Source organism: Vespula vulgaris, chromosome 12, assembly GCF_905475345.1.
Source record: "Vespula vulgaris chromosome 12, iyVesVulg1.1, whole genome shotgun sequence".
Classification (NCBI taxonomy): domain Eukaryota; kingdom Metazoa; phylum Arthropoda; class Insecta; order Hymenoptera; family Vespidae; genus Vespula; species Vespula vulgaris.
In genome coordinates this window covers 1,982,501-2,007,905 of record NC_066597.1, presented here as the reverse complement: position 1 = coordinate 2,007,905, position 25,405 = coordinate 1,982,501, and the positions used below count along the sequence as shown (strand labels likewise).

The window sequence follows — 25,405 nt, the reverse complement described above, 5'->3', positions numbered from 1 at the left end:
CCTAAATCCGTTCTGTTCGTTGAAAATCGTTTGTTCAAGTAGGTCAAACTCGGTCGATCGCAAAGCCCGCAGGATATGCAGGTCTGAAGAATTTTTCCTGTCGTCGAATACTCTGCGATAATACCGTCTCGAAGTCTTTCCTTTCTTCTCTCTTTTTCTTCCTATTAGTCTTTATTTTCAATTTTTCTTCTCTTTTTTTTTTTTTTTTGGCAAACTCAAAGAACTGCTTTTAACTTCATTATAAAAAAAAAAAAAAAAAAAAAAAAAAAAGTGGAAGAAAAAACCGCAAGAGAAGAATTCTCTTCTTTGTTGCAACCCCTGCAAAAAAAAAAAAAAGAAAAAAAATTACAACAAAAGGAAGCTACAATTTTTTAAAGCTCCTCTCGCAAAGTAGATAAATTTTTGTCTTTTAAAACAAAAAGAAGAAAAAGGAGAATACTTTTTGTAAAGCTTCTCTGCGCGAAAGAGATAAATTTTTGTCTCTTCGTAAGGGAAGAAAAGAGAAAATAAAGAAAGAAATGAAAAGGAAAAAGATAAAACTATCTTTTTTTTTTTTCTTTTTTAAGCATTCTCGCGAAAGATAAATTATATATTATGACGAGGTTTAAATAGATTGACACAAGCAACGCAACGTGTGGTCCCGTTTAAGAAGGTTTTAACTCAAAGGAAAATACACTCTCTTTGGCGATTTCTCTGTGTTCATAACTACGCAAAGAGCTCGCGACAACTCTCGATTTTCCTAACTGTCTTTCGGAGTCTCTCTCTCTCTCTCTCTCTCTCTCTCTCTCTCTAAAAGTCATCGTTATCGTTCTTCTCTCTCTCTCTCTCTCTCTCTCTCTCTCTTTCCCTCTCTCTCTTTCACTTTGGTAACACTCGACATCATAGACGGAAATGAAGATCGACGAGCCAACGTCACGCTTTGACGTACCACCATGGCAATTACCAACGTTTCACTGAGACATTTTTTATTTTTCTTTTTTTTTTATTTTATCTTCTTCTTGTCTTCTTTTTTTTCATCTTCTCGAATATCACCGGACGCATCATCATCATCATCATCATCATTATTATTATTATTATTATTATTATTATTATTATTATTATTTCTTTTCATCTTTTTTTCACGAAGACAAATCATTTTTTGATATCGCCGATAATTAATGACAAATATATTTTCTTCCGTCGTTTCGAATATACATTCGACAAAAGTTATTCGAAGCTCCATGTTAATTTTTTATACTTCAATAACAAGTACGGAATGAACTGGTTTATTATTGTCCGGTATAAGCGGATGGTGCATATATATATATATGTATACACACACGTATATGCACACACATATATATATATATATATATGTATGTACTGATACAGAAGGTAACGTTATAACCACCATGGAGATAGAAAATGAGTACGGAGAGTCCCATCATCTGGTGACGACTCCCTCGAGATAGATTCTACCGCACAATACTGTCCTTCCCATAACGTAACCATACTGCTGCACTGATACATTCAATCGCAGTGGTTCTCATATATCGACCTTAAGAAAATTAATGACGTATAGTACGATGCCATATAGTACGATTCCGATTTGTTTATAATTCTTTCTTTTTTTTCCTTTTTCTCTCTTTTTCTTTTTCTTTTCTTTTCTTTTCTTTTCTTTTCTTTTTTTTGTCCTGACTTATTATCCCCAGATACAAAATCATGCCTCGATAATCTTCATCGTTTTTCGAAGCTTCGTAATCGCCTATCAGATTGATTCTATCAACTCGTTTAATTAGTTTACACATTTACGAGAAAGAAGTTTAGCCTAGTTAGGAAATGAAATTAAAAGCGATAAACCGATATCGACGAGCTTTCCCGATAACTTAGCTCAAAGAGAAAACTTTGCTTTCCTGGCTTGGCATAGCTTGATATGATACGATCATAATCGTAGTTGGGATACTTTGAATTTTAAAAGACGATTTATATTAAAGTCTATTAATTGATATATTAACTGGGTGTAACGTTAAGTGTAAGAAGATTTATATAACAAAATAAAAAAATAAAAAAAGATAAATAAAACGAAATGAAATACGTATGTATACGTACAGGGAGACATGTTAGAAAATGTTTTGAATATTTGAAATATTGACACAAATTGTGAAAGAGAGAGAGATAGATAGATAGATAGATAGATAGAGAGACAGAAAATATATTCGAATTGGAAAAAGTGAATGCATAGTATGAGAGACGTGCATAGGAAAGGACGCCCACCAGGGAAAATTGATTTTCGCGGAGGAGGAAAAGAGGAAGAAAAGCTCTTGGGCTCTCTTTTTCGAGTAGCTGCCAAACGGTATGCGAATTCCGCATTAGTCGCAGTGTCGGCAGCTGCAGTTGGAACGAGCGATCGGTTAGGCCAGCCGTATCCGGGTCGCAATGCAACTATAATTTGTTCATTTGTTTAACTTACGTACATACATATACATATATATATATTTTTTTTATTGTCATAATAATCTATAATTATCTTCTCACGAATGTCTTATTTCAAAAGAAAAGACGAAAAATAAAAAGAGAGAGAGAAAGAAAGAAGAAAAAGAAATGAAACATTGATTTAAAATTGAAAATCAATCTTAAAATTATTTGATTTTGAAATATTCATCGAGTTGATCTTAAAAGCAGTTAAAAAAGATTAACGAGTAAGTCAATGGATAGATTGTATGATCGAAATAATTTTTCTTTCTTTCTTTCTTTTTTTTTTTTTCCTTTTTGTTTTTTAATCGCAATTATGTAGAATGTTGTAATTAGTCGATCGAATTTAATCTATAATAAGTTTCTCATTCCTCACTCGTTCGAATTCAGAGAAATAAGAAAAGTGCCAATTCGAGTTGGCACGGGTCCCTCCCAAAAGATTATCTTTAACCGTCCGGCAGTTTACTTATTACACGCATAACTCAAACGAAAACCGCGAATTAATCGCGAAAGATGAACGTACATGGTACCACCGTCGTAGCAGATAGATTTCTAAATTTAACGAGGCTGGCTCGAAAACGAAACGAAACGATTTGCTCAAAACGGAAAAACGGATTAATGCTCGTGGAGAATTTTAATGGCGCGAGATACTATTTCAAAAAGAATCACAAAAGAATAAAAATAAATAAGTGAATAAATAAAAAGAAAAGAAGATTCTATCGAGAAGTTCTATAGAGAGAAATTTTTATATCCGTTGAATTATGCGATTTATTCGTCGGAGAAGGGGATAGAGGGGAAACAAATTTTTTTTTTTTCGTTTCTTTCGAATAATTCATTGAAATGAATCTTGTCGGCTTATACGTTTGAACGCGATTGCGGATTTGTCGCTTAAGCTAAATGCAAATCGATTAATCGAATCCGTGAGTATATTTATCTGTGTATGTTTCTGTAAGATAAGAAAAAGTCAATTTCTTTTTTAAATCACAAATATCAAGACATTTCCATTCGTTAAAAAAAGAAAAAAGAAAATCAATTTTTAAATTAGATAAATAAATAAAAGAAGAATTGTATCTCCTATATTCTTGCGTTTGTTACGTATCTACATACAAGTATTAAAGAAAAAAAAAGAAAAGAAAAGAAAAGAAAAGAAAAGAAAAAAGAACAAAAAATTGTTAACATGGAGTAAAGAAAATTCTGTTGATTCTTCGAAAAATTATTTTCTACGAACGCTCACTATCCTTATCTCTCTCTCTCTCTCTCTCTCTCTCTCTCTCTCTCTCTCTCTTGTTCTCTCTCTTTCGAAATATCGAATTTCGATATTCGATGACGTCGTCGGTTCGACGTTGGTTTTGCAGATGCATTAAAAGCGAGCAGGTGGTTTTAACAACGTCAGCCTGCAACAACCCCTCTGAAGTAGTACCAGTATCTACCTACCTCCCCTTCGAATCACCTCACCCTCATTTACTCTTCCGAACCACCCACCCCTACTCTTTTACATCATTCTTACTCTCGCTCACCAACGGAAGAACTATTGGCGTGACCTCTTCTCTCATCTTCTCTTCTCTCCTCTTCTTCTCTCTTCTTCTTCTCTCTTCTCGAGACTTTACGTATATTTCTACGAATATCGCTTAAGCATAGACGACACTCTCGAACAACTTTGTGAGTATCGACTTTCGATTAGAGAAACCAAGTAGAAGGAAGGTATTGATGCTACTGAGCGTGTTATTACTGCTCGTTGCATTACACCCGATGTTGTTACAAATCAAGGAAAAAGGATGGCTAGGAGAGAGGTTTAAAAAAAAGAGGATGAAAAGAAATGATGATTATTAACAATAAATACTAGAACAGTGTTTATCTTTTTTTAGATTGTTAGATTGGACTAATGTTCTATCTTTTCTTTTTTTTTTTTTTTATATTTTTCTTTTTTCTTTTTACTCTTTCATTCACAAACCTCTCTCTACGTTTCTCTGTGTGTTTGTCAAAGTAAAAGAAATATAATTATTTAATCAACTATGTATTAATAATATTGGATCGCAAAACAAAACAAAGCAAAAAGAGAGAAAAAAGGAGAACAAAACAAAGACTAATTTCATCGAATTTAATATAGATCGAATCGATGGAAAACAATTAGTAAAATACATCGAGCTTGACGTATGACATTTACGTTATCCATATATTACAAAGGTAAAAGGATTATTAATCAAAAGAAAAATAGGGAATAATAATTGAGATTTATAATGAAAACAAGCTGGATCCATGGAAATGTATTGAATAAATAAATAGGTCCATACGATTTGAATGGATCTTTCGATGAATGAATACAAAAAAAAAAAATATATGAAAAAGAAAGAGAAAGAGATAGAAAGGAGAAGAAAAGAAGGAGAAAGAAAGAGGAAGAAAAGAAGAGAGATAGAAAATGAGAAAGAAAGAAACAAACAAACAAACAAACAAACAAAACAAAAGAAAAATGGAGAACGAGTTGAATGGAAATCGAGTGTGTATTATTTATTCACACCAAACGTGGCTGGTTCGTTCGCATCAGGGCGCTTTTACTTAATTAACCGGCACCAGGTGTTGGTAACAGTGGCTAACTCTACCTTCCAATTTCTCTCTCCCTCTTTCTCCCACTCTTTCTCTCTTTTATCTATCTTTCTTTATCTCTTTTCACTTTTCGTTTTTCCATTTCAACGTTTCAGAAGCTGAGTAGTTCTCGTTCATTTCTTTTTCCACATCTACTGTTACTATTACATACTACTACTATTATTACTATTATTATTATTGCTACCACTACCATTACTACTACTACTACTACTACTACTTAACAACGTATATGCATTTTCTTTTCTTATACATAGATCGTAACGAGAAGGCAAGTGTGTCCATGAATGAAACTCGCGAGTCGTTACTCTTTCGTTCTTTCTTCCTCTCTCTTTCTCTCTCTCTCTGTCTGTCTCTGCCTCCAGAGTCATTCTACCTGAGAGCAAACGCAAGAGCATGCACGTATGGACCGCGAAAAGGAGGCAAACACGAGCTCGATGGTTTCTTCTTCGCGTGAAAAGAACACGGCTTGGCTTGGATGACTCGTTCGTACATCTCTTATATGTGGCTTTATATATATATGTGTGTGTGTGTGTGTGTATGCTCGTACGAACATATGTGTGTACATATGTGGATGATAGAAGGATAGAAAGGTGCTTTGAAGCGAGCAAAGGTAAAGATGAGTATAGGAGAATGGAGATAAACGCGGCCATCTCTTCTGCTAATCGAAAATTCAATGCGTCTTTCTTTGCTCCGGGCGAACAGCTATTTTCTTTCTCTCTCTCTCTATTTCTTTCTTTCTCTTCTTTTCGTTTTTTTCTATTTTACTTTTTTTTTGTCTTGTACTCAACCATCGAAACTACATAGAAAATAATATTCTATATTCTCTCTCTCTCTCTTTCGTTCTCTTCTTTTCGTTTTTTCTATTTTACTTTTTTTTTTTTGTCGTGTTTTCAACCATCGAAACTACATAGAAAATAATATTCCAATCCGGATATGAAACTACGTTCTCTTTAATATTTTATATTTTTTATTGGACGTATATATATGTTACAAAAAGATAAAGAATCGAATATTTTTCTCGTGAATTTTTTTCTAGTTATATTATATATATATATTTTTTTTAGTTTTATATATATATGTATGTATGTATGTATGTATATATGTGACACAGAGGAGTGACGAGGAACAATTGTTATTTTAAATTTTCTCGTGAAAATGTTTCCCGTATGTGCCCGACACAAGAGCGATTCCGTAGAGAAACTACAAATATATGTTATCAAGAATGAACGAAGGTCGCGTCGATATATAATATTTATTTTTTTCAAATTCGATAGACATTTATAATAGCGAAGTATATGAAACACTTGGTAGAGACGAGACTTAGTTTTTTTTTCTCCTCTGTTATTTTATTTTATTTTATTTTTTTTTTTTTAAAGAAATTTTATCGTGAAATTTATACTGAGCGATATCGAGAAGAAGGATAGAAAAGAGAAAATCATTTCGTATTCGGAAATTTAATTTCTTACGAAGAAAATAAAAAGAATTCGTGTTCGATCGATATCAAGATTGAAAAAGAGAGAGACAGAGAGAGAGAGAGAGAGAGAGAGAGAGAGAGAGAGATAGAAAAGAAGAAAAAAATCAAAGGAAAGTACTTACTCTTGATAAGAATCGTTTTAATTGGCTGAATATTTTTACAGGACATCTTAGAAATGGTTCGCTTAGATAAGAAATTTGCATTTTAATAGTCAGGTCGGTAGTACGTTGTTAAGTATTATTGAAGCGCCACTTAATAAACGCAATCTGCAAAAAGCTCGATACCCTATTTCCTCTTTTCTCTCTCTTTCTCTATCTCTTTTATATATTTTACTAGAATTCCTTCGATATTATTCCAGTGCTAACAAGTCCTTTATAAAAAGTCATATACCTATACGTCGTTAAGTTCCATCGCGTCCATCGTGAACGTTTTTAAACGTTTCTCCACACGATTTTACGATTTCCCATAATCCGTACTAAATTGACCTACGGATTTACCATTGCCCTTTTTTCCACGACGTAATAAAAAAAAAAAAGAAAAAAAGAAAGAAGAGGTAAAAAAAAAAATCTTGAAATAGAAGTATTAATAAAAGTGTACTATTGTGCACCCTCGTACAAGCAGACACACATCCGTGCGATTGAAAAAAAAAAAAAAAAAAGGAAAGGAAATAAAAATAAATACATAAAAAAATTAATAAATAAACAAAAGAAATAAATAAAAACGTGTATAATTCGCGCATTAATGATATTGTCTATTGTATTTTGAATTCGTTCGTCGTTCAAAAATATAATCTTTTGTTCTAAGGATGGGTGGTTAGATAGGTTCGTAATCATTAAATTTCTGCAGTAATACACCTTTGACGCATGCGGCTACTTGAGGGCGCAAGAGACATGCGCATTGCTTACCTTCCACTTTGGCAAATAAAAAATTCGTCGGACGTACGGCTAACAAATGTGGGTCAACGGGTTGGTCAACAATCCTGAGGCTAACAACTTGTCTTCGCGCTGCTAAACCATTTGACTTTGGAAGTCGACAAAATTTGGAGTTGTCAAAAATATTCGATATATTTTTCAATGGGAACTTTAGCATGATGTATACTATATCTTGTCTTATTTGCATAGAAATTTCTATTCTTTTCATTTCTTTTTCTTTTCTCTTTCGACCTACATTCGTATGCAATAAAGTTTTAAATGCATTCCGATAGAACTTCTTTCGATCTTTCGAGTATCAAAATATTGGAGCATATCTTATTTTCTTTTTTCTTTCTCTTTTTTTTTAACGACAAATTCAAATTGTACTTATAATCCGTGATAACATATCGTAATAATGAAAAAAGTTATTGTACAATGAAAATTATATCGATTGATTTTGCGTGGATACACACACACACACACACACACACATATATATATATATGTATATATATTTATCGATGAGTCTACTCGGTATCTTCGACAGCTGACAGACAGCAACCAACGACAAACTGTGTGCAGCGAGCATGAACGTTACGGCTGGTATCGCGAAACCATTGAGCTTATGTGTATATGTACGTGTACTATGCATCAAGCTGCAAGCTGTGAAACGTTGCATAAATATCGGCCTGTTCAACTACGACGTGTTTCCGCCTCTTCCTGCGAGAGATTTAGAACCCTAACGCAAAATCCACCTACGACGTATTTCCCTATGTGGTTAGCACCCTATACATGCGTACACATACACATATACATACGTACATATGTCCCTATCTCTCTCCCTCTATCTTTTTCTTTCTCTTTCTCCCTTTCTTTCTAGCTCGTTACTTTCTAATGGAAAAAAGGAATGTTCAAAGTTGTATAAAAAAAAAAAAAAAAAAGAGAGAGAGAGAGAACGTATGAACCAGGTTGTACGATAACGAAAACATTTAATGATGGTGTTCAGTGGTTCTCACGTTCGATGAAATAAAAAGATAAATAAATGGAGCAATGATGAATTTTCTATGAATTATAATAGCGAATAGATACGAATGCAGAGAAAATTTGTGGAAATCGTTGGTAATGTGCATCGGTCGAAGCGTTCTTTCAGTTGTTTCGAGAATAATATAACGACTCAAGGACGATTAAGGCTGTGTGTACCATAGTCGTTACCGTCGATTAAGTTTAACGACCTCGGTTACGTGCCGTTTCGAGAGAGAGAAAGAGAGAATGGCCAATATATCAGGACAGCCGTAGGATTTCCAGACGAATTCGCATTGGTTAAAAGACGGATATATCGTCAACGATTCACGATCCTTCTTCCTATTCTTCCTTAACGATGTAACATTTATTATCGACGAACTAGACGAGAAGAAAATTCCTTTTGCTTTGTTTTTTCTTTTCTCTTTGTTTTTCTTTTTTTTTCCTTTTGATTTTCTTCTCTTCCATTCACATAAATTACGTCTATAAACGACCGAAACGATTTCTGACAAGAGAAAATATCGTCGGATGAGAACCTACGGAACGGAAAGAGAAAGAAAAAGAAAGAAAGAAATATATATGAGTACGTATTTCGATGAAAAATAAAGGAACGATCTTTGAATTATAAAAAAAAAAAAAAGAAAGAAAGAAACGACGAATGATAATAAGACACCAATTGATCGACGCATCGAATTGTTTTACAAGAATAATATTTTTACGAACGATCAGAGGTCAATGAACCGCCATTGATTTGTGCGCTAAGCTTCCAAAAGAACTGATTTTTCATTCTGGTGAGAAAAATTGCAAAGGAAAAATGATTCTTTTTTTTTTAGCCTTGGGCATGAAAAAAGAGAAGAAGACAGAGAGAGAGAGAGAGAGAGAGAGAAGGGTCCCCGACAGTCTGCGTCGCGTCGGTTCGTTCTTTTTGTTTTCGAACAATTACAAGAGCGCGTAAACGCGTTCTCCTCCACCTCCTCCTCTTCCTCTTCCTCCTCCTCTTCCTCCTCCTCCTCCTCCTCCTCCTTCTCCTCTTCTTCTTCATCCTCATTCTCCTCCTCCATCTCATTCTCCTCCTGTTGGTCGTCGTTCAGTAAAAAAGAAAGGAGGACGAGCCAAAGGCGAGATTCTCGGCTAGGACGAAAAAAAAGAAGAAAAAAAAGAAAAGAGAGAGAGAGAGAGAGAGAGAGAAAGAAAAAAAAAGGTTAGAAGCCCTGGAGGCTTGTGTCGCCCATCGTGCCGCTCTTAAAATATTCATTTTTACGTCCCACCTCGTGAAAACCGAGGCCTCAGAGTCGATGGAAGGAGGATTTCTCGAGGGTCGTCAAACCAGGTAGCGGTTTCCTTGTTATCGAAATAGGTACGTCGAATAAAAGAGATTCTTGTTGTGCGTTGTGTATACAAGAAGAAAAAAAGAAAAAGAAGGGAGGGCATTGAGCTACACACACATACATATATATATATATATAAAGAAAAATCATCCCTTATATATGTACAATTTATATATTATATATTATATATATATATACATATATATAAGGGATGATTTTATATGTATATATAAGGATTTTTTTTATAATCGAAGATTGATCAATAAACATTGTTTTTACAATACATAAAATATTTTCCAGAGAGAAAGAAAAAGATTAATAAAAATATATTGATCCACCGTTACTTTATTATATTTCGTTTTTATAATCGATTGAGAACCACTGATAGGGACCCACCACGCACCTGCATGCATATCGAAAGGTCTCCTCTACGCACAGACAACTCCCACCCTTATTCGACGTTAAAAGAGCATATACAGGGTGGTGAGACATTGGGACACAACACAAGCTGCGTGGTGGTCGCACGCTCTCTTGGCTACACCAATGGCGAACAAATAACCAACGAAAGTAAAAAAGGGGGAACGAATGGGGGGCACCCTTGTGTCGAAGATATATATCGAAGGGATATATATATATTTCGGAGTCTTTGTTCGACATTACAAACAAGCCAACCCTACTACCTTCTATTCCCTATCACCTACGGCTATCACTTAGGGCGTATACTTCTATCCACGTTATTTACACAGTAGGATTCAGTTGCATCTTTCTCTCTCTCTTTCTCTCTATTTCTTTCTATTTCTATCTCTATGTACTATATATATATATGTATATATATATCTGTATCTTTCAGCTTTCAATCACTTTTTTCTTTTCTTTCCTTTCCTTTTTATTTTTCTCTTTTTTTCTTAAATTGAATTTGCCTATCTCCGATGTACTCGTTAAAATAGCATACAATATATAAACAGCATACGCGTTTCTCCAAATCGACTTCAATCTCGATTTCTTTAGAAAATATTTTTCATTTCTTCTAATAAAAATTGATACGTACTTTTTACGTTGATAAAGAAAGGAAAAAGAGATATATCAATTAGAATATATTAAAATTATATATTTATATATGAGTATGGATATATTTCTCGATTAATCAGAATTAACATACACTCATAGATACATACATACATACATGTATACATACATACATACATACATACATAGATAGATAGATAGATAGATAGATAGATACACGCATACATTTATATATAGACATATGTAATTGAAGGACGTAAACAAAGATAAACGATACAAAGGATAAAAGAAAAATGATATAGAGAGTAATACAGACCGATCTCGATATCTCTTATCATTTTTTATCAACGACGAGACATAGATATCTCTCGTAAAAATACTTAATTTATATTTATCGTAAAACATGGAACATGAAATAAGAGATAAAATCTCAGCGAAGGTTCTCTGCATCCGTAGGAAATCGGTGATGTGCAACGAAAAGGAAAGGTCTACGCGAATTCTTTTGCGCAGAGACACACGAGAGAGTGGGAGAGACTGTGTGTGTATGTGTGTATGAGAGAGAGAGAGAGAGAGAGAGAGAGAGAGGGTGAAAAGAGGGGAGGAGAGATAACAAAGGTGCAAAGGGAGATAGATAAATCCAGGAATAAATCAGGCTCTGAGGATGGACCTCATGCTCTCTCTCTCTCTCTCTTTCTCTCTCTCTCTTTCTTTAGTTCTCTCTCTCTTTCTGTCTCTCTCACTCTCTTTCGTACAATACGATTACCATCGCCATTCTTCACGAAAGTAATAGCGATCACTTGCTTCGTACACGAATTACTAACGATTAATCAAATTTTTGTTTTCTTTCTTTTTCTTTGTCCTCTTTTCTTCTTCATTTCTCTTTTACATCAGTTCTTTTAAATTCCTTCTCCTCGATAAACGCTTAAAGAACGTAATTCGAGCTAACATTCGTAACAGACGATATTTTATAATGCAAACGCAAAAAAAAAAAAAAAGGAAAGGAGAAAGAGAGAGAACGTATTGTTGAAAAAAATTTGTTCAAGTAATTTTTCTTCTCGGTCCTATCATCGTTCGCAAAAAAAAAAATTCGCGTTGTAAAAAAGAGAATAAAAGAAAAAGGAGATAGAGATGATAGAGAGAGAGAGAGAGAGAGAGAGAGAGAGAGAGAGAGAGAGAGAGATAGAAAGACGAAATTACTTTTTTTGTTTCTTTAACAAAAAATTGGTGGATTAGTATCAGCAAGAATGTATAATCCAAAATCGATTTTATACGAAACGATCGTGAGACGCATAAGGGTGCTCCTCTACTTGTCGCACGCAGCAGACTCCTTCAAACTTTCCAAGAGGGAAATTAATCCATTAACAGCTCGCGTTCTAACTATCGGGAATTGGAAAGACTCGAAAGCGTTCGAAACTATGCGTTAACTATAGATACCGTGAATCGAACTCGTTTAATTGCACCATTCTTCTCTCTCTCTCTCTCTTTTTTTTTTCAATCTCTTTAAATCAGTCGAAAATAAACTCGAAAGAGTCAGTTTAATACTTCTTTCTCGAATATATTTGATCACAATTACGACTGCATTGTGTTTCCTTCCTTCTTTTTTATTTTTATTTCTTTTCTTTTTTTTTCCCCTATTATCCTTATTCTTACGAGAACGAGAAGTTAAAGAAGAAATACTATTTCTTTTCTCTTCTCCTTCTCTATTTTCTTCTCTCTCTCTCTCTCTCTCTTTTTTTTATATATATAACTCTTCAACAAAACTTATTGTCAGTAATGTAAAATATCTCCTTCCGGAAACAACCCCTCAGTCTCTCGAGATAAATTTATCGAAGCTAGTTGTTATCGTATCGGTGACTGACGATAACCACTACTACTACACAACCAACATCACCGATTTATCCTTTAACGTATTACGTGTGTAGATTGATAGCAAATGTTTCTCTCTCTTTCTCTCTCTCTCTCTCTCTCTCTTTCTGTCTCTCTACTTCGAAGCTAGCGTTATCTCGAAAATACCAGTGCAGCATTCGTAATTACGACGCGAGCTATAAATATCATCGTCGCTTAAATTTTCCTCGGCGCTCTCACAGCAAATTGGATTCCCCTATCTTTATATTTTATGGCGCGAAATAGGAAGACGTGATTCTCTCCCATGGCACGCGATTTTCTGAAACTTCATTACATAAATAGATGGATAACGTTCGATCGATCGATCGATAATTAAAATTTTTTCTATGATTCTCTTCCAAATTTTCCTTTTCTTTCGTCACTCTAAAATATCCAACATATGTATCGTTTATTTAAAAAAAAATATTATACCGATGCATTATCATTGGTTACTTATTATTTATATTTAAAAATACGGTACGTATAATTGTATTTAGATTTAATGAAATATCGAAGATTACAAAAAATCATATAAATATATATATATATATATATATATATATATATATATATATACGTGTAATTTTTATCTTTGAAAATTTTCTGAATCATTAGATTCAACAATGCCCGTTTGAAGCGTCCAACTTTTGTTATCCTTTATATTTGTATGTTCCACTTGTACGAGTTTCCTGATCATTTTCTTTCAACCGAGCTATTACCTCGTGGCCTATTCGACTGTACTACAATTTTACTTGAAAAATCTCTAAAGGGGAAGTTCTTAACGTGTTTTTTTTTTTTTTTTCTTATTCAGTCATACGTACGTAATATCTGTAATTCATTTCCCTCTCTCTCTCTCTTTCTCTTTCTCTACTTCAACAGGAATATCGTTAACATCCCTTTTCTTCATTTCCCTCAGACTTTATCATCCAACAAACATATCTGTATTTGCCCTCTTTCGAAAGTTCGTTAACGAGGTACACGATCATCATCATCACGGAGCATTGTTTCCTGCTACGAGTCTCGAGATTAGCCAATGAAAAGCCTTCCCACTCTCGAGCATCACTTCCCATTCGACGAGCCTACGTATTCCTTCGAGAGAAACGCACTTGACATATACACGACTGCCACGAAAGAGAAAGAGAGAGAGAGAGAGAGAGAGAGAGAGAGAGAGAGAGAGAGAAATATATAAAAGGAGAAAGAGAGAGAGAGAGTGAAATCTCACGTATACTTTTTTCCACATTTTTATATACCTTCTTGTATCTTTATGTTTCAATTAAATTTATCATAGACGTTTTCTTTTCTCTTTCTTTGTTGTTTATTTTCTTGTTTTTTCTTTTTTTTTTTTAATAAAAAATTTCAATCATTTTTAATCGAATCGATAAATGTTCGTTCGATCTCTATCGACAATTAATGAAATCGATCGTTAAAGGACATCGAATTTAATTAATTCCCCTACGTCAAACTAGACAGAAAGGGAGATAGACGTATTACGAACACATATATACTTAAAACACTCTAACTGAGAGACACGTTTACACGTACTTGAGACAGCCTTTCAACGTCTTTTACTTCAACGCATTTCGCACAACGGGAAATGTGCGTGTCTAACTCGTTAATTTCCATTTCGTCCTTCTAAACCCGACGTTGAATCGTAATTACTGTAATTTATGTACGAAATTGCAATCTTCTAACTGAGAGTAATCTCGTATTAGATAGAATGAAATGGAGAAAGACGCGGGTAGAGAAACAGACATAGAACAATGAATATCAATCAGAGCATGATTTACGAAGTAGTAATAGTAGTAGTATTAATAGTAGTAGTAGTAGTAGTAGTAGTAGTAATAGTAGTACATATAAAGAGGAAACGTTCTTGATCTCAAAACGTTTAAATGCGGTTATTAACGACGAGGCCATTAGAAGTCGTCTAAATCCGCGATCATTATTCGATTAATAACAGAACTGAATATAATCCCATCGTATCCTTCTAATCTCGATCTAACTCGATAGATAAATTTCCCTTGGAACTAGTTACTGACAGATAAACCAATAGAAAATGTCGATATCCATATATCGATGTAGACAATATATGTGTATCAAACGAATTATTCTAACCAACTTGATCAATAAATTAAATTACAATGGATTAAAATATTCTACTAGGGAAAAATTGATTCCCCTCTTTTTCTGTCTTTTTTTTTTTTCCTTTTTTTTTGTGATATTACGATCGCACAATTTAATAATATCATACTACAATTCACTAATAACGTCTATTATATCCTATAAAATTCTTTATTAAACTCTAGACAGGATTAATCACAGACGATCATCACGTGATCGGTTTAATTAAAATCGATCGACAGCTGCTACGATCAGCCGGATGTGAATTTGGATCTCTCTCTCTCTCTCTCTCTCTCGATCTCTCTCGATCTTTCCATCTCTGTCTTTAGAAAGAATTCAAATAAATCCAAAAGAGTGTTCGAGAATTGGAAAGAAAATAATATTAAAAAAAAAAAAAAAAAAAAAGAGAGAAAAAAGAGAGAAGTGAAAAAGAAAAGTTAGGGCACAAACGTTCGAACTAAATTGACAGCCAGTCCTACGATTCCCATGAAATTCCCTGGAGAATTTTCTAACAGAATCCTACGTGACCACCATCATCTTGTCTTTTACACATGACTCCCTCCTTCTCTCCTTTCTTTTTATCCTGAAAACTCGAAGGTGATCGAAAAAGGAACAAGAAATAGGACAAGGAAACGGAGTAATCGTTCCCTTCTGAGTTCTTTCTTACAGATCTTTGTGTAGACTAGAAAACTGAAAGAAGAGAAAGAGAGAGAGAGAGAGAGAGAGAGAGAGAGAGACAAAGAGAGAAAAGGAAAATCGCAATCGTAAAGTTAAAAGTCCCTTGAGCACTTTTACCCCATTGCTCTTACACTCTCTCTCTCTCCCCCACTTCGTCTTTCTCATTCACTTCCGTATCTGTCTTAAAGAACAAAAAATAGACTCGTTTACGAAGAAATTCCATTGAAAACTCCATGTTTATAATTTACCAAATAAAAGTACTTAGAAAAAAAGAAAAAAAAAAAAAGAAAAGAAAGAAACAAACAAACAAACAAACAAACAAACAAAGAAAAGATGTATGTGCGAATTCGAAACTCGCAAGTGATCGTAAGCTTGATAAAAATATAAAAATGAAGAATAAAAAAGTGTACGAAGAAACGAGAGAGACAGAAAAAGAGAGAGATAAAGAGAGGTAGATAGAAGTTTGATAGAATAAAAAATTAAAAGAAAATAAACGATGAAACAATGACATTAATTTTCACGTTTAAAATAAGAGAGACAGAATGAGTAAGAATGAGAGAGAGAGAGAGAGAGAGAGAGAGAGAGAGAATGAGTGAGAGAAAGAGAGAGAGAGAGAAAGAGAAAGAGAAAGATACTCTTCGACGTAGGCATTTATTTTCGGCCAATTAGCGGCATTCCTCGACGCAAATATCTTCGTTGCGACTTGTTCGCGAGTTGCATAACACGGCGGGGAATGAGAAAATAGAAAGAAGAAGATAAGAAGAAGACAGAAGGGAAAGTGGAGACGTACAGGCACGCGACACCCTTCGGTCACAAAGCGTGGACCGATCTTTTCCGATCGAATGAATTGCATTCTCTATTCTCTTCTATTCTCTTCTATTTTCTATCTCTCATTTGTCTATTCCAATACCAATTTCATTTCAAACATACATACATACGTATGTCCAATCTAATTGGAATCGCATGAACACAAATACCTTTTCCTTTTTTTTTGTTTTTTTTTTGTTTTTTTTTCTTTCTTTCTTTTACGAAGAAATAATTCGTTTTTTCTTTCTCTTTTTTCTATTGTTGTTGTTTCTTTTTTTTTCTATTACATTTTTTCTCTCCTTTCTTTTTTTGTTGCCGTTGAAAAGAAGACGGAGCATTTATATTATATTTATTTTCATTTGAATCGAAAGAATTGCAATCTCTCTCTCTCTCTCTCTCTCTCTCTCTCTCTCTCTCTCTCTCTCTGTTTTTTTTCGCTTTTTCTTTCTTTTTTTTCTTTTCTCCCGAAATGACTGCGTCGCTCGAATTTAACTATCGAAGGAAAATAAAAAAACAACGATACAAATATATCTAGAGATATGTTTAGATACTTAGGTCGAAATTTTTTAAGATATTATTGATCATATCGAACATACGATATCTCCGTTTATTAGCCCTTGCAAATCGGCGAATTATTATTATTATTATTATTATTATTATTATTATCTTATTTTTATTTGATATAAATCAAATCAATTCTAACATTGTCTTCGTTTAAAAGGTTCTATAGTGTCAGTAAACTTGTAGTATCCCATGTTAAACAGTCATTGTTAGTTTGTGATTCAAGAAAAGTTCGCAAGCATGAAAAACCTTTTTTTTTCTATTCTCTCTCTCTCTCTCTCTCTCTCTCTCTCTCTCTCTCTCTCGCTCTCTCGCTCTCTCTTTTAGCTTGTATCGTCTCAGCGCCGATTTCGTCGTTTATATTTAGCCGCGAGACACCGTCTGTCGGTGACATTGGCGACATTTTTGAAATTCACCGAATACTTTCACGTCTGGCGTGTTTGCTAATCTCACTTTAGAGAGATGGGAAAGGAAAGGTAGAGGAGAAGGGGTGTAGATGAGGAAAAGGGATAGTTTGGCGAGAGAGAGAGAGAGAGAGGGCGAAGAGAAAAGTAGAGAAGAGAAAAGGATTTCAACCTTCTTTTTTTTCTTTTTTTTTTTTTAATCGAGTTCTTTAGAAGCTCTTTTGGACTCGTACAAAATTTCGTTGGTACGTGTATCTCCCCCTTTTCATCAAGGGGTGACTCAATTTTCATGTAACAATTTTTTTTTTTTAAATACGACAGCAATATGCAACGTCGTTATTAATCATTATTATCGATCTGTTATTTAATAGTAATTTAATGTGATTAATTATACTATAAATTCGATTTAGAGATATGATAATTATTAATATTATTACTACGTACATATGTGTATATACATAACATAAAAAACATTTTTTGTTTCATCGTAAAAAAAAAGAAATATGAAAATTGAGATCGCCCTATATAAAAGAGAACAACGCAACAATTATCACCAGGATTTATTCGATCTCATCCACCCACCCAACGAACAGGAATTGTCGTTTACAGTCCATTTCGGTCGACCACGAGACTATTATTCGCGTTTTGCGGTTAGCCTCTCTACTCTGAAAATTCGGTCAGTGAACCCACTTCTCTCTCTCTCTCTATCTATCTATCTCTATCTCTATCTCTATCTCTATCTCTATCTCTATCTCTATCTCTATCTCTCTCTCTTTTGGTAGACACAGAATATCTCTCGTCAGGCTATCCCTGCCAAGCTAATTACTAGCACCGTCGAAGAAAAGGAGCCATGGCATACTGATTGGGAGTAATTACTGTGACACGAGTCTAGACAAACTTAACATTCAATAACGAAGCATTCGTGCGAGACGCCCTTCTGTTTTCAAGAAACCAACCCCTTTTACTAATTCCTTATAAACGCCTTTGCCGAACTCCGTTTGGAAGATTAATTATTATTCCTTGTTATTAATAACACGAGAAATATTTTAATGGATGAGTTAAATAACAAAACAAATATATATTTCTAAATATTTTCTATTTTAATTTAACAATCTTATAATTATAATTATATCATAATATAATTATAAGTATATTCATCGAGGATTACTTCTATCATCGAAACCCCTATTATTATTATTATTATTATTATTATTATTATTATTATTATTATTATTATTATCATTATTATTATTAATTTACAATATGCAAGAGTCATTTTTCGCAGATATAAAAAAATAGTGGAATATTTAAAGAAAATTTTGATAGGAAAATAAGGTAGGACTATCGATCACTTTAACGCGCTCACGTATTAAAACGAGTTATCCGGCAATTTGAAATCTGGGAAAACTCCTGAGAAAAGGACAGAGAAAGAGAGAAAGAAAGAAAGAAAGAGAGAGAGAGAGAGAGAGAGAGAACTGAGAGAAGAGAAACTTCATAACGGGGCCGTTAGCGTTTCGAGTAGCTCGGCCTCGGTACTCGACCCGCTCAAATCTCTAGCGAGGACAGATTAATTATTAAGGAAGTACGAGATATGAGGGGTCTTTCCTTCACCCTCCACCCTCCATCCTCCATCCTCCATCTTCCATCCTCCATTCTCCACCCTTCACCCTCTTCCTCTTTCACTCTCTCTCTCTCTCTCTCTCTCTCTCTCTCTTTCTCTCCGTCTGTTTCTCTCTCTGTTTTTCTCTTTCTCTCTCATTGAAACTCTTTTTCTCGCTTCCTCTTCTCCTTTTCCCCGCGAGACACGGTTGAAAATGGCGGAAAAGTTTAAGCGTCGAGTTCAAACGAGCTCCGTTAACCCTTTCTGCGTGCATGCAATTTTAAGCACAAAACGTACTCGTTATATATTCCTATACGCTATGTTAAATAATCATTCAATTATCCATTTAAATATATTTATATTTATATGTATATATGTATGTATGTATGCATTTTATCGATTAATAATATCAAATTAATCAATAGTAAAACTATGAAATTGTGCTTTTTCTATTTCGAAAGATGTAATGAATGAAATATGTTTTCTTTTACTTTTTCAATCTTTCTATTCTCTTATTCTTTCCTTCATCAACGATTTCCTCTTAATTCGTTAAAAATGTTATTCGTGAAAAATCCATGTAACTTCATTTATTTATTTATTATTTGTATCTTCTATATATACGTCTGTATATATTTGAAATGCCTGAAGGCAATCATTATTTTTTTTAAATTCCAAATGAAATAAACATTATTTCGAAACTTATTACGAGCATATAAAAAAAAAATCTTTACCTGAGATCGACGAAGAAGGAATTTTCTTTGTTTAATATTTTCTTTAATAACATTTTGAAACGTCCAATCTCTAGGTGAAATATCACAAACGCAAATGGTCGTAGTGATGGTATCATCTCGTTAAGGCCGTTAAAGAGTGAGAGAACCCATTTCTCTCTCTCTCTCTCTCTCTCTCTCTCTCTCTCTCGGCGCCAAAACAGTGGTTTCGAATTACCCGTACTCTCTGCCAAGAAGCGATCCGTTAAATCACCGGCTGACTTTTCTCACCGCGCGAACGGCCCCGTCGAGCTCATTAGACGTCGTCGATTAACTTCTGTGGCTCTTCCATTACGCTGTAGTTACGAGATTTCATGCGTATGAGAAAACGCATGCCGGAAAGTTACGATCATGTAATATATATATATATATATATATATATATATATATATATATATATATATATATATATACATGCAAGGTTAAAAATGTAGAAATACTGTGCGCGAAGGTAAAAAGTCGATTGACGAAATTCTACGTAGACAAAACACATAATAATTCAACGTCAACTAAAAGCAAAGCCATTGATTAAGTTTAAACCCAAAAATAAATTGCACGATGATCTTTCGACGATGTTTGTCTACCCCAGAAATTCGTAAACGTCGTTTCGTGTTAACTGCGATAGTGGAAGATTCATGCCAAATGTTTTTTAATCCCTTATCCTTTCTTCTTTTATTTCAATTTTTCTTTTCGCTTTCTTCGTTTTCAAAGAAACTTGATTAATATGAAATAATTAAAACAAATGTTATTTGAGCCCTTTATGGTTAATCTAATGACAGTAAATCTTCGCGTTGGAAAGTTTTGTGATTCCAAATAAGATCCGACAGTTTAACGCTCGCTTAACTCGGTTACATTTAACCAGCTTTGAAACTTCTCTCTTTCTCTCTCTCTCTCTCTCTCTCTCTCTCTCTCTCTCTCTTTCCTCTAGTTCTTATTTGGAAGGTTTTACGTACGTTCACGTTTTACGGGTTAACGAATTTTGAGAATGGAGGGTAAAAACGACTCCCACGGCGAGTTGGAAGAAAATCGAAGAATGTGAAAAGGTGGTTGTTGGAAATGGTGGTGGTAGTGGTAGTAGTAGCGATGGTGCATAGTGGTGGTTGGTAAGTAGTGGCGCAACGACGATCTTCTCAGGGAATGGAAGAGAGAAAGAAAGACTAGGAGTTAAAATTTATCGTTGGGAACTTTTTATCCGAGTGATTCCATAGGGAGGATCCTATCGAGAAAGGACAAGCCCTTTTCTTCGATTACCGTGCACAGCCGGTCACCGCACCAAATTATCTAACTTTCTACGTCGTTCAATGTCTAATGACTTTCTCTCCCTTTTTCTTTGGAATTAAACTCGATTTATCTTTTCTCTCTCTCTCTCTCTCTCTCTCTCTATCTCTATCTCTATCTCTATCTCTATCTCTCCATCTATCTTATCTATTAATTCTATTATTACAAAATTAACAAGTTTGTCGCTGATTAAAATCTTCTCGTTTCACGGAGGTAAGGGAGGATGAGTCGCAATTTTTTATTGAACGAATTTGAATTGAGAAATAAACAAACGAATCGAAAAAAAGAAAATAGTAAAGAAATGAAAGAGAAAAAAAGAATTAACTAACATACACGAGTGAGTTAGCGGTATTATGTACTTTGGGATACGACCAACCCTTACACCACCCCCTCCACAATTCCAAGAAGGGTACTTTGCTCCATAAGCCGGACGAACGAACGCTTTGAAGTTCTTGTGCACGAAGACCGAACATAGAGAAAGCGGACGAAGTAAATTTGATTTCATAGAAATTCTAAAGTGCAAAGCCGTCTCGACCGAGAGAGAGAGAGAGAGAGAAAGAATGGAGGATGAGTAAAAGAAAAAAGAAAAAGAAAGAAAAAAGAAAGATGAGCGAACGGGAAAGGGTAGAAATTACTTGCATGACCGACTACAAATGCAAAAACGCATCCCCCGTTGAAACTTCGTTAACGAGAGAACGTTACTCCGATCCTACTGAATTTAATGAATATTCAAAATGCATTCGAACACAATGGAAAATCTTTTAACTTCGTCGCTTTCATCTGAATATTTTTCTTTTTTTTTTTTTTCCTTTTCATTTTTTATTCCGTCTTTTCTTTTGCTTTCTCTCCTTTCTCTCTCTCTCTCTCTCTCTTAGAAAGGTACAATAACGAGTTTGAGATTAAAGAAAACTTTTTTCTTCTTAATTTTCTTTTTTTTTTTCTTAATTTTTTTTCCTTTTTTTCTTTTTTTTTCTTTGTTTTTCTTCATTCAATTCGATACGAAATAATTTTTGCGAGACTTCGTCTCGTTCGACGTATAACTTTATTTATTTATTTATTTATTTTTATTTCTTTTTTTCTTAAGTAAATCGCACGTTTCTTTTCGAAACGATCGTCGACCATAATAATTATCAACGAGTGAATTTGTAAAAGAAAAAATAATAAGTAAATAAATAAAATCGACGAAGAATCGACGGACTTTGGGATAAGGTAGTTTTTAATCTCTTAAAGACGATTTTTCGTCTCCTTTACTCTCAAATTGACTTTACCCTTCTACCAACGACAAAACCGAAGGACGAAGCTTTCAGGATTAAACTACCATTAGAGACAGTTTAATTTGATTTTCTTGATTGCGGTAACGCAATCATATTTCATTTAGCAAATTCCTCGCGATTGTGCGGCCGAAGTTAAAGTTATCAATTTTGCAATTTACTCGTAAGATTGTTTCCCCACTTTCTCTCTCTCTCTCTCTCTCTCTCTCTCTCTCTCTCTCTCTTCAAAAAAAACAGAGAAAATATAAGTAAAAAAATAAAAAAAGAAAGAAAGAAATATATAAAAAGAGAGCAACGACTAGAATTCTTCGAGTGAAAGGAAAATGAAAATTCTCTTTTGCTCGAACATGATTCGCCAGTGTTAAAAGCCTCGCTTTTTTATCGTTGATAATAAAACATCACTCTTCCATTTTCCAAGACTTTTCCAATTCTCTCGTGGCCTGAGGAAGATTAAAACTGATCGAAACTATCGGCCAAAGTTTCTCTCTTAAGATAACTCGATCCAATCCCGATTCTTTTCTTTCGAAAAAACGTTTGTAAAAAAACAAAAAATATCTGTTAAATCACCGTAAGATTCCATTGAGGATATCTTCGAATTCTTCTCTCTCTCTCTCTCTCTCTCTCTCTCTTTGCCTTTCGAAAAAAAAAGAAAAAAGAAAAATATCTTGAAGAAAAAAATTCAACTCCGAATTTTGTTTAATTTTTTCTTTTCTTTTTTCATTATCATTACTTTACGATATTTTCTTTTTGTTCGTAAGTCTTTCAAAATAGACGGACGGAAAGAACGAAAGAATGAAAGATAACAAAATGTTTGAAAAAGGAAGAATCACTTGAAACGTCAAGGGAAAAAAGAGAAAGTGAGAGTGAGAGAGAGAGAGAGAGAGAGAGAGAGAGAGAGAGAGAGAGAGAGAGAGGGAGAGAGAGGAAGAAAGAGAAAAAAAATACAAAGAAGATTTATTTTTCAGTTTGTGGCGTTATACTCTCTATACATTTGAGAGAAAGGGATTATATACTACTACACTACTACTACTACTACACAATTCTATCAATACGAGGGACATTCTCCCATCTTTCTTTCTTTCTTTCTCTCTTTAAACCCCCTTTTCTCTTTCAGTTCTCCATCTCCTATACCCCTCCCCTTATCTTCACGTTACCGCAGCAAAGCTAATTGCCAGATCAAAGACCTACGAGTTTTCGAACTCTCTGCACGACTCGAACTCGCGTCCCTAACGTGTGCAAGCTTTGTGGCTCTTAAAAGTCTACCACTCAAAAAAAAAGAAAAAAAATTCCCTTCGAAGTTTTTCTACCGATCATCCTAGCGCCATTTGCAAAACACACGCATTTAAATAAATTTCCTTTCGTAGAGTGAGTTAGGGTGAAGAGGGTTGAAAGTTTTCTTTTTGTTAAATATTCGATTCGGCCGAAGGGTTAAGCTGGATACTAATTAAAAATAAAAAAATTAAAAAAAGAAAAAAGGATTATCTGCTCTTCTTCGAAACTTCGTTTGAACCGATCGTGATTTCTTGTTTATTCTTCTTTATTTGTCTTTCTACATTCTCTCCTTTTTTTCTTTCTTTTTCTCGTTCCCAGATTGCATTTTTCTACTTTGCAAATTCTTTTTTTTTATTTTGGTCATTTCGTGTTTCTTTTATTTATATATAAAATAATCCCAATGGATTCCTTGATCGTTTAATAAAAAACTTTATGTCTAATGTTATCTTGTCAAAAATTTTTAACGAATCCATCGAATTTATCGTTGAGAAACAGTAGAAAATGTTTAAGAAGAATCGACTTATACCAGACAAGTGTGTCGTATTATAAGTGCTCGTTGAAAAAGTAGAAGCTTGTTGTGTTCTTTCTTCTTCTTTTTTTCTTTCCTTTCCTTTCGACGACTAATAGCAGAAGACAAGAGGTAGGTCTTGCGAGGATCATATTTCACGGCACTTTCACAGAAGGGTAGAGTAGACGTGAAAGCAAAAAAAAAGAGAGAAACAAAGAAAGAAAGAAGAAACAGGAAGGGGGAGGGGGAAAAACAACAACAAAAAAGAAGAAAAAAGTAAAAAAAAAAAAGAGAGAGAGAGAGAGAGAGATGTTAAAACACGAAGTACTATTATTCGAGGCCGAATTTTTCTCTAGTCGGTGGAAATAGGAGAGAAAAGCCTTTAGTAGGTTCTCCTCCTTCTTCTTTTCCTCCCTCTCCTCCTCTTCCCCTCCTTCTCATCCTCTTTCTATTGTTGTCCCGTGCGAAAGAGGGAAAAGGGAAGATAACGAAGCTAAGATTACCACGAGATGCCTTTAACAAAACGACGTCACAGTAATTATCCTCGAATTTCCTTCGAACAATCCAAATAATTGTCTAATTGTTTTGGAACATCCCTCCCCCCCTTTCTGTCAGTAACCCACCATTTTTCTATTATGTTACCAATCTTGAAAAAATGGACAATGAAAAATAGAAATGTTTTTGTTTTTTATTTTTATTTTTTGTTGATCGTAATAAATTCGTATTGCTTCAATCATCGAAGGGGTGAACGAACTGTTTTCTTTTCTTTTCTTTTTTTTTTTTTTTTTCATTAATTGATTAATCGAATATTCGAACTTTCATCTAGTTTTTATTCTTTTTCTTTCTTTCTTTCTTTCTTTCTTTCTTTCTTTCTTTCTATAACGTCGATCCAATTGCGTCTGGGATAAGATAGAAGAAATGATAAGTAAGGAATAAAAAAAAGAAAAAAAAATTGTCACGAATACAATTTACATATTTAGAAATATTTAAAAATAAATGAATGATTGACCGACGTATTGAGCATATTTCAAATATTGAAATATCCGATCAATCAAATGGATCAAAGGGAAACATAGGAATGAGATAAACGTGACCGAAGACAACTGCATTTAATTTTATACTTTCTTAGATTTAGTCGGTTATGTTTTAGGTGACGACAACGTCCCACGGCAACAACTATTCACGATCCTTCGTTTGTAAACACGTTTAAAAGGACGAGATTCTGGTATTCGAGTAGCTTTGCACGAGTTCTTCTTCTCGGTGCATTCGTACAGTTTCTTGGGTTCGTTGCGTTGCTGGCAACTTGTCTCAATTTACGGGAACGATGCTTGCATTCCGTGGACGGCAGACTCCCAAGCCGGCAGCAGGCTAATTTATATTAATTTTAGACACGTAGTGTATATATATATATATATATATATATATATATATATCGAATTAACACGC

General features: G+C 34.1%; 1 protein-coding gene across 23 annotated transcripts in view; it reads left to right on the top strand.

Moving 5' to 3' along the window:
- The window catches only part of LOC127068170 (stress-activated protein kinase JNK), a 165,965-nt gene that overhangs the window by 116,888 nt on the left and 23,672 nt on the right, over window positions 1-25,405 (top strand). The window lies entirely within an intron of this gene.